Genomic DNA, 11,448 nt, shown 5'->3' with positions numbered 1-11,448 from the left:
TCAGTATGAGTTGCTTTCTTTCCCCCCCGCCTCAGTATGGAATAATATTTGCAGATGTGAACTGAGGGAGAGGTTTGTGGCACGTTTATGTTGCAATGCGGTTTGCATTAAGGAACTGGCACTTGATTTTTGCTCGTTGAAGAATTAACGTAAATCTTAAACCTTCATAGCCCGTTGGCATGGGCGGCAAAGGGGTATTTGAATGCAATGCTGCGTGTTTCTACTGGCTGGGTGTTTTAAAGTCTCATGTCTTGCATAAATCTTTCTTAATGTGAAATGAAACGTTTAAAATAACTTGTTAAGCAACGATGGTCAGAGATTTGTTTTCTGTCTGGAATTTTACGAGGTGTATTTCTTCATTCCCTAAACTGCTTCTTTTAGTCTTGTCATTTTTCCGAGCCACCACTTAGAGCTGGCTGATGTGCCCAAGAGCTGCGACCGCTCTCGCACAACTTTGTAAAACCAGAGATAAGACATTTTTGTACATTTATGGTAAAACAGAGATTACAGCCCACTGGCTGGTCTTGGCCTGCATTAGTTCCTTTGTTTTCAGAGATGTAATCTCTTCTTTTTCATCCCATCACCAATGCCTGAACTGATGGAAGATGATTGTCTGTCATACTCCAGGCTTAAGTTACTAGCCTTTCAGCTGCACAGAGGCCTCGAGAAATGCACTAATATTCACAACAGGAGGAAACTGCCAACAGAAACAGATCCTGAACTGGTTCCCAAACAGGATGACAAAAAAAGTCCACTCAGACCACACACAATCTCTCTGCTTTGCATGTGGGTCCTGTTGCACACACTTGCGTTGCTTTTGCTGTACAAACAGCAAACAACTGAACTCTGCGTTGGTACACAAGGACCTCTCAGTTTTAATGAAAAACTGCATTTAACTCGGCACTCAGAATTTGCCCCAGTAAAAATCCCTGTTTCTCATGAAGGTGTTCTGCACCTTTTGGAAAACGCCACCCTAGTCTCCTTTCAAAAAAGTCCCCGAATTCCAGAGCAGAGCAAGGCACCTGCACACACATTACGTTTCCTACAGCTCTTAGGAAATCTTTGATCTCAAGTTATTCTTATTTATTTTACTGTGGCTGAAACAAAGCAAAAACAAAACAACAATTGTGTGTTGAAGCTATAGAATAAGCCCAAACTGTTCACTTTAAAGCAAGGATTAATCAGGCTGTTTATGGAAATAGTGCTTTGATGACGCCATACATTGAAGCCAGGCGCACAGTTTTTTTGGAAGAACTTTCCAGCACGGATGCTTTCTTTGAGCAGGAGAAATCAACATTCTGGGAAAGCAAAGTCAAGTCTCTGTGAAAAAGGGTGGTGAAATCTAAGTAGAGGCACGAACTGTAAAAGTCTCGAGCCTGAATTACCTGCAGAGCATCTTTCTGGCTTACACTAATTGCGCGAGTGCTCTGCCTTGTGCCACGCAAAGAAAAGTTTATTATGGGCTGAAAACGCTTGGCCGTTCTAAATTCCCAGCTAATATAATGTCTCTATAGGGGACTTTTCCAGCACTGAATAATAGCCTAGCCCAACACCTTTAATAAAATCAAGGTGACAGACCATGAAAACATTTGCTTCAGCACTATAAGCAAATCTGATACTGTTGCTGAAAGATGCCTCGAGGCATCTGTACAAGTCTTCAAGAGAAGCAGCGGTGGTGCGAGTATGTGGGGGGGCTTCAGCCCAGCGAACCCAGAGTGCCTCACGGACAATGGCTGTAACTTTGAAATTTTAAACTGGCTACAAATACAAAGAGCTGGGCTCGAATTCCATACAAAGGTTATGGGGCAAAAATTGTCATTTAAATGTAAAATTTATTTTCCTATTAAAATTACAGTGTTTTTTAACGTTCAATCATGTGAGAGATGTGGTTTCATATAAAACACTGGGAGAACACGAAGGAGTCCAAGAAACAAGCATGAAATTATTTCACACAACAGTTTGCAGCTCACACTTCGTCGAACCTGGCAGTGTAAGTCTAAGATACGCAACTTCTCATCTAAGGGAAAAAAAAAAAAAAAACAACAAAAAAACCCACGACTAATACAGCTCACTTTTGTTACTTTCAAAAGCTATTTACCATATAAACAGCTAGAGCTAGTTTTGTAAATCCCTGGACAGGAAGCTGGCAATAATAAACCTTAAGCTGAATTCAGAGTTCTTTTGGGACAGGAGAGTTCTGTTTAGGTAAGCCTTCGTTTTTGTGTTAAAATCTAGGTCAGACTTATTTTAAAGAGCTTCCTGATTCTTCTGTTTTATTTTGTTTGTTATTATTGTTGGTTTTTTTTTTTAAATCTAGACATCCAATTTCAGAGCTCAGATATCTTATATAATTTTTATAATTTAGATTTTATATAATACAGAGTTTTCACAAAGATCTTTTCCCAATTATTTTCTTTTTATGTCATTTCAATGAATGTCTGCTGTCAGATAATGTCACAGCTGTATCTGTTTTATGTAGTAGAGGTGAGACTGACCGGACAAAATGTACACTGAAGCACAAGAAATACATTAAAAATTCCTTCTAAAATCTGTTTTAATTTTAAGCAAACTAGCAGTGAAACTTACATTGATTTGTGAATAGGAGCTCAACACCATTTTCCTAGTTCCCACCCCAGATACTTGCAGATGATACTGATGAGGTATGGTTTAAAAGTAAAAGGTTTCTCGAGGGAAGTGAGGGAAGGAAGGATGGTGGACTGTTGAAATGGGACTAAAATTGTAATTTTTCTCAATCAAGTCAACATTCTATGCCTTTTTTTTTTCAGTGAGACAAACAATTAAAACCCACATTGTTTTTTAGAAGGAAAAGTGCAAAATAGTAATCTAGTGTGCCAAGTGCTAGACATGTAACATGTACTGTGCAGAAAGGGGTCTGAAAAATGCTAACTCAGAATGGTCTTTTTCATCTCCTTATTCCAAGACTTGTTGAAGAAAGGGCAGAAAACAAATTATTTAAAGATCTAAAACACAGTTGAACTTTCTGTCTTGAGGCCACTATGAACTTAAAATTCAGCCATGTGTAGCAAAGCCCCACAAGACCTATAAACTTCTTAACTCCCTCTTAATCAGTTTTTTTGGAAGTTTTAGGAACTGCTTAAGCCTTGGGCTGCTCCTCTGAGCAGAGATAATGTGTCCCAGACAGAAGGTAAATTGCAGTAGGTAGACTTGCTCATCAGGAGAGAAATTCATCATGTGACATACCAATATTTCACATTTATTTCCAGTTTCTGGAAATCTCCTTTTTATTCTTGGAGTACTAAAAGCAGGATAATGAAATCATGCAGGATCGGCTGTTATGGTAAGGAACCGTGACAAACCGATCCCCTTTCAGTTTTGAATAGAACAGTCCTGGATCATCTTCTTGCAGAAAACCCACCTCAGGTGCTCAGAGCTGCCTGTCCACCAGCGCCTGGTGTCCCGAGGCGGGGGGAAGCGGGACGTGACTTTTGGCATCTTGGACATTGACAGACCCTCTGACACCAGTTGCCCTCTCTGCTTATACCTCCCTGCTCTCCGAAGAGCGTGACCGTAGCATTAGCTGCTTTGCCACTGGGCTTTCCTGCAGTTGCCGTGAAATCGTAGCTGTGGAAGGGGTTAAGGCGTATTTCCTGCTGCCTAAAGCATGCTAAGCATTTATAGCTGCCTAAACGGGCACTGCTGCACCCTATATTGGGGAGAGTACTCAGAGGCTTTGAGACTTCAGGTACTTTGGGACAGAGCTGGAGGGTGGTAAAGCAGTTACAGAGCTTCGTCCCTCTGGGTATTTGCTAGGGATGCGTTTAGCTCTTACTTCTCCCACTTCCGAAGCAGAAAGCACAATATGGCTCTTAATATCTGAGATGCTGTAGTTTTTTTCTGTGGTTTCAATTTAAAACATCATTCAAGTATTTCGTTCAAACACCCTGTGTCAGAAGTGGATGCGACTCTTTTTACCCTTAGAGCTCTCGCTCAGTTTTCTGAAAATGAGAAGATGAAAAGAAACATTTCATTTTTATACGAGGGAAAACCAGTTCAAGTGTTTGGGCAGCCATGCCTCTTCACTTACCTTTACAAGGAGGCATTTTATTTTTCCCTTTCACTTTTTTGTGGAGTCAGCAGGCGCAGAGCACCTTGATCTGAACGTCGTGAGACCTGGGGACAGGGAGTCATGGGGATTTTCATTATTTTGATTCCTTATTAAAATGTTTTCTGGGTTGAAATGAGACAAGAAAGTTCTTGGATCTGGTTTTAATCTGCATTCACTTGTTTGTTATTTGCTTAGCTTTGAAAATACAATATTGAAGCCGAGGTACGGCGGGGTTACTGTCTCTCTCTCCATTTATTTATTTTGAACTTTCATTAGCTCCTGCTCAACATTGTGATTTTTAATGGCAAATAGTTCAGGCCAGCGCCTGATGGAGATTATGGGAAAAGAACAAATAAAAATGACAGGTTTTTAATGTTTAGAAACACCTCAAGTCAAACATACTTTTTCCAGGATTTTTTCTATCGAAGCTGCCCTGTGGATTTTACTGTGTGACAAGCTCAGCGCTGGAAGAAGCAGAAAAGCACTGAGATATAAGTGCCTGGGTATACTCCCTGCAACAGCTCCTTGCATGTCAGGTCAGAGCTCAGCTTTTAAAACTCCCCAAATACATATTTATTCACACAATGTTTCTGTTAAAACTCTAAATGAGACTTCAAGGTCTATAAGAAGAATATGTGTTGGGAATCCTGTTTAAATGACTGTTTATAGGCACAGGCATATGGACTGGAGAGGCAGCTTGGAAAAATCTATATCTTTGTCAGTAACGGCATTATTTGCAATGTACTTGATGTAAAAAAAGAAACAAAAGGGAATGGAAATATTCTTTCAGTTTTGGGCATTTCCATCAGATGTTTAAATGTTTTTTAAACTAGTATTAACAATAAAAATATTGCTCATAAATAATTATGTTGCAATAACGAAAGAGCTAACATAAGGTATTTTAAATGGTGGATGTTGTGTGTTACTCTCTTTTCCTCAAAAATATACCATGTTATATGTCCTGAAGTACATCTTATGCATTCATTATTAAAGAAAACATCTCGGCCACATAAAGAGGACTTACTTCACAGTTATATTGGTATAAACGAGCTGAGGAACAGTTTTTTAGACTAATGGAGATCAGGTGTAACTTTACGTCAAATACTTTTTCCCTGGAGTTATTTGCATTTATATCGCTGTAAAAAAAAAGCACAATTCAAATCCATAATTACATAAAGTTCTTCATGAAACAATATTTACAAAAAAAATCTCCCCTGTTGGAGTTGTTCTGTGACTTGCTTGGAGTCAGAAGGAGATTTTCCTGCACTTACACCCACTGAGGCAGGATGGGAGCTGGGAGCAGCTGAGGGAGGCACTGTGAGCGGGGGAAAACACAACCATGGCAGAGGCTTGGTTTAAGATTACATGTAAAATTAAGTTCTTGTTTCCTCTTTTCATGCACTAAAAGGCCACTGAAATTCATGAAACTTTTCAAATGTCTTGCGTGTTTCAGTCTAGAAACCGGGGTACAGTTTACAGCTCGGAGTTTAGTCACCCGTGTCCCTAAAAATCCTCCCAGCAATTGCAAGCAAAGGGGAAAAATTCTTCACTTAATGTCTAAATAGATTTAAAGTTGGTTTTCCTATTTTTAAAAGACGCTTCTAGAGAACTAATAGCAAGCTTTTTCTCAGGCAAATATTTCTGTAGAATATCTACACTAAAAATTGAAATGTTAACATCTGGAAGAGGTCTCTTTTGCTTGCAAAGTGTCAACATGTACAAAGGAAAAATCGTGATAATGTTGAAGATCGCCCTTTATTTTCTAGTATCTTTATACAGGCTAAGAAATGTCAACTAGGACTTAGTCAGATGAAAGTCATAACACTGGGTCAGAGCAACCAAATGAATCTGCTATGTTATTAGATAAGTAGTTTCTGCCTTCGTTCTTTTACTAGCTTGGCATAACAAAATCTTACCGCACACAAAAAAATGATAAAAGAAATGGCATAAAGAGGTTCTGTGAGAGATGAATTTATACTTACAAAACCAATATGATTGCTCATAGTGTTTTGTTTTGTTCTGTTTTTTTTCTTTTTTTTTCTCAAGTTAGATTTGAAAAGAAGTTCAAAAGAGATTTAGTAAAATCTCTGGGATCATCACAATGGTAGGGAAATTGCAGATACACCGGTCGCTCTCCTTCCCTGCTCTCGCCGTGCGGTGGCAGCCTAAGGCATGTGTTCACCAGGCGTTTCCATCTGTATAACTGCAGCCAGAAGTAAATATCCTACTTCCAGATGTCACTCTATTGGTGCCTTCCCACTGCAGGCAGCAAGGGACTTGCTTATAAAAGTGCTGAGCCATATGCCCGTCTCCATAAATACCGATGATTCTTTTTTGAGAAAGGTGAGACAAAAAGTGAGGGACTAGATCAACATGGGCACAGCATCCAAAGTCTGAAGAGAATATCCTGAAATACTTTGAAAGACCATTGATCCAGCGTCTTCGTTTCCCGTTGCGGTTTGGTTGAACATTGGCCGAAATCTTTGTATGAATTGCATGAGCCGTTCCCTCTCTCCCTCCCCACCACACCCTGCCTTTTTCATTTTTCTGTGTGCATGTGGTTTGGGTTTTATTCTCCCTCCAAAATATTCCAGTCCAGTCCCAAGCTACAAGCAGGCTCGCAGCCTTTGGAGTGGAGAAGACCTGCTTTGTGCACTGTGTTCTGTCCCTGTGCAGCTGCAAAGCATGATGAATTTGTGACTGCTTCCTTTATCTTTGTGTTAGGTTCCTTATGAAAACAGTTGATAGAATTTAACAGCAACAGCAAAAGACAATGTCTCTTCCATTTTTAAGCATCATGAAAATAATGTGTTCCATCTTGCTTTAGATCTCAAACACATAGAGAAAGAGTAACTATTTTTAATTGAATCTGCTTACGATGTATTCATTTGGAGACGTCCATGCATGTCACTCCTGCCATATCTTTCCCTCTTGGATATTTGGTTTCCCCTTTTCTTTTTCAGTCTTTGTCAGGCAAACTCACTGCCCCTCTTCATCTTTCCATCTGTGCAGCTTCTCTATAATGGTCCTGGTCTTGTGTCCATGCTCTTCTAGAGAACCTCTCCCTTCATCTAACATTAGGCTGCTAGGACCTATGTTAAACACTTCTTAACTAAATTGTATTTGTATTTAATTCTTTGAATTCAATTTCTGTGCTTTTCTAATAAATGCTATTGTAATTCCTTTAGTTCTCACCAGTACTCACTGGGGAAAAGAAACAAAGGCAGTTACTTCTATCAATGTACTATCGGTTAATGGCCTGCTTAATTTCATCTCCTCCTTCACACCCATTAACAAAACAGTTAAATACTCCTAATTTGCTCAGACCTACACTGAACATTTCTTCTCCCTGCCCTAATTCAGTACAAGCTGATTTAAACCATCTTCTGATATTTTTTGCTCATGGCGCATCACTCAGTTTCCATTCCACGTGACAGTAATCATATCCAAACGAAAAAAGAATTAAATAAATGTGACGTTTCGTGACACGCTGTATCAGATGCTTTCTTAAATTAAAGGAAACCACCCACAGCTTGGGAACCCCTGCTAGGCACATCACCCCCTTCTTCCTTTGAAGCTGGGAAGCCGGACGTGGATCCGTGGTGGAAATGTCACGACTCCCAGCCTGTCTTTGGTGCCAGGGTGGGCATTGGATGTCTTGGGCTGCACCTTCATTTGTGGGTAGCTAACACAACCCAGATGAGCATGCGCTCAGCTGGTACCACCGTGTGCCCAAATCAGCAGCTCTCAGTGTTGGTATCTGCACATCGCTAACATGGCCTTTGGCTCAGCGTGTGCCTGCACTCCCTCCTTGCTGAGCAGGACCTGGTTTGTTAGCCTCAGTGAGGGAAATGGCCACTAACGGGTTCACTGCTGGGGTGATCAAAGCCAGGGAACCAGCTCTTCTCAGTGGCAAAGGGGACAGGGAGGGGAAGGAGCCCCGGTCCCCAGCTCGGTGACGCCGGGTCGCCCGCCGAAGGGAGCTCTGTGCTGCGCCATGCCTCGCATGCATGCGGCTCAGCCAGCTCTGTACTTCCAGTAATTCAATCAGGACAGTCACGTCGTAACCATGTGGAGTCATTTACTGAGTCACAGTGAGTTACTGAGGAAAGGATTTCATAATTAAAAAGGACAATAAAACGAAGAGCTTTCCACAACAGCGGAGTCCAGAATTACAATGATGACATACAAGAAACAAGAAAACAATTACATTTGGGCTTGGTTTAAGGCTGGGCAGTACCTCTCCAGAAGAGTCCCTGGTCCCATTCTCCCCACAGCAGCCTGCAGAGGGTCAGAACAAAGGGGTGACAAGGAAAGAAGTGACAAAGAGAAGGCAGGAGGAAGACATCTCCTCTGCCCTTGGTGGTTAGACAGGGAAAGACAGCACTCTGGAGCTCAGATGGAAAGTAGAGCCCAGGACTTGGGCTTCAGAGAGGAGGAGAGGTGTATTTAGGAGAAAACATGTCTGTGCAGAGGCACAACATAAATCAATGCTAGTAGTGAACATTGTGAAGTCAGTGAGTCTCCTGCTGCCCCAGTCCCCAGACCCACAGCACCCTGTGGAAGAATTGTATTTCAGGTAATGTCGAGCTTCTCACGCTGCGTCTGCCGTTGCCCCATCCCAAAGCCTTTGCATGAGCTGGCTTCAAGGCACCAAACCAAATTACTTTCTTGGTAGGGTGAACAACAGCTAACAAATGTGAACAGCGTTGGACTCAAGCTGTCCAGCAACCATTTGATTTCCGCTTCGTTCTCCAGATTGCTGCCTGATCAGAATTCCTCTGAGGGGACCATGCCAGGACCTCCCCAATTCCTCCTTAATCTGTCCTACCTGGGCATGTGTGGCTGCAGGCACGGTGGAACCTGTTTGGTTTAAGTCATATCTTCTGTTTTAAAGTACAAAAACCCCCAAACTCAACCCAAAAAGTAGAAGAGATAATGCTAGCTGCTTGCTTTGCATGTGACAGCCCCTGATGACAGCCTGTATGTTAGAAGAGTTCTTGCTTGCAATGCAAAGCATTGACTGTTTTAAGATCCCTGTGTGTCATACATATGGTCATCTGCTGTTGGGGACAGAATAGCTGGGACAGTTATTCACCTCTGGAAGCTGTTAGAATTTCCAGATGCAGTAGAGGACAGGATGTTATACAGATCAGGACATCTACATTTTATCCCCACTTTTCTTAATGACGAGGAAGGCAAGGCCCTTCAATTCTGTCTTCTAAAATACTCAGTAAAGTTATTTTTTTAAAGTATTCTGAATTTTGACAAATGAAAGCCATTAACGAATAGTTATTATTGTGATGCCCTTAGGTAGTCATAGGGTGCACATACTTACACTTTACACTATAATAGAAATGCTGATTTTTACGTGGGAACATCTGTTTTCTCTTTTGCTTCCTGGACTAAAAGAAAGCTGTCATCTGAAACCCAAATCTGGAATTAATCCTCACTTTTGAGATGAAAAGGAGGTGAGTTGTCTCCCTGTCTGATTATTAGTCAGCTGGGCAAAAGAGGTGATTTGGCTCATTTCTTGACTTGCCTGTGGAGAATTCCTTGCACGTGATAGTCCTTTCCCTACCGTAAGAGACTGTCCTACTGAGTGGAAGAGCTTATCTGACCACCAAGAATGTCATGAAAAGAGATGACCTCTAAAGTGCTACCAATAAGTGCTAAAATGCTAACTTTACATCTAGCAGACACAGGCAGGAAGAAGAGTGAGCTCAGCACTGCGTTATTTTAGCTGGAGAAAGATTTCAAGTTTCAGAGGTTGGTATGTCACTCTGGAGACACTGAACTGTAACATTTTCAGACCTGACATTCAGATGAGTATTGTTCTGCTTTAACATTTTCTCTTTAGTAAAGTATCCCTAAGATCATGTGAGTGAATAGTTAACTCAATTACTTATTACCTTCTGCATTTCATAACAATATTGCTTTGTTGATGGTCTCTCACTTACAGTCCTTAACCGTTCCCAGTAGTTTCCATGTAGAAGTGAGAACAATTTTTCCTAAGCCTACACCTATGCCCACAGTTGTTTGGTACAGAACCATATAATGAAACTTATTTACATGTTTCAGGCAAAAATCAAAATTTGCCTATGTTGTGTAAACAGTTTTCCCCCTGCAAACATATCATGAATTATGCAGGTGGCTTGCCTAAGACAAAAACGTTAAAAATAAAATGATAAATAGAGTTGATTTCTGAATGGAATGCTAAGAATGTTACACAACGAAATCTCTCACTAAATCTCTCACTAACGTTTAACCCAATGATGGCTATTGCTACTCATGCTAGCAGGGGAAGTTCTGCTGAAATTATAGCCTGAGGTGTATAAAAAAATATTGGGTTACTGACAATTAATCAAATAGAGCAAGATCTTCTGCTGCAGAACTTTTGCAGGGACATCCTATTGAATGGAAGTGGACTTTCACCCATGGAAGTGGACCTGATTCAAGGTGAAGCTCTGTTTTCTATCTAGCATAGATCTGCACTCACCGTGCTTTCTTTTGTAGTGTCACAGGTAAAACGAAGCCGAAGTGAAACACAATTAAAAGACTTGGGTCTGAAACAAGTTTCACTTTTGAACCCATCGATAAGGTCTGGCATGCATAAAAGAGAGCTTGGCTTCCTGTATTTTCAGTGAACATTGTCAATGACAGCCAAGGTTCAATTTACGATAAAACATGAAACCTGGGAAATATTGCATACCTCTAATGATAAGTCCTATTGTCGCTGGGCTATCCACCTGTGGATGCCTGTCACTTGGCTGAAATGATTGATAGTATACTGTCCTATCCCTTTAGGGCAATATTTAGAGATTTAATTGCATTAAAAGATATGACATCTATTTCCCTGCCCACCTGACATAAGAATTCAGGTTCATTCCTACGTTTTTGTTGCTGTCACATCTTAACAATTGATAGCGATTACCTGTTTTATAATTCTTTTTCCAAATGCGCTGTGAAGCAATGCAGTACCTTTAAATTTAGTTTTAGTGTCGGGTAATTCTAACATCTAAGTGAGAAAAAATCTATAATAACATACATTTTTCTCCTTGATCTCATGGACGAGCAATTGTCTGAAGATTCTGAAGCGTTCGACAATGCATCCTCTTCTGGATCAAAGGAAACTCACATCTGCCTCTCAGCTTGGCACGGTCATTTAAAACATCCCCTCCCTCCCCTGGCTCCAAAAAACAACTCTAAGACAAAGCCCATACACACAACCCACTAGAATTTGTACAAATTAATTTTGTTGGCGTTTAAAGCAAATTCCATGGAACTGACCACAAATATTTGAAATCTCTCTCCTGGGTAATGGTAGCACAATGGGACTGGAAAAGGAACAGTGCACACCT

This window comes from Tauraco erythrolophus, chromosome 2, assembly GCF_009769465.1.
Source record: "Tauraco erythrolophus isolate bTauEry1 chromosome 2, bTauEry1.pri, whole genome shotgun sequence".
NCBI classification, from domain to species: domain Eukaryota; kingdom Metazoa; phylum Chordata; class Aves; order Musophagiformes; family Musophagidae; genus Tauraco; species Tauraco erythrolophus.
Note: the sequence above shows the minus strand (reverse complement) of the source record.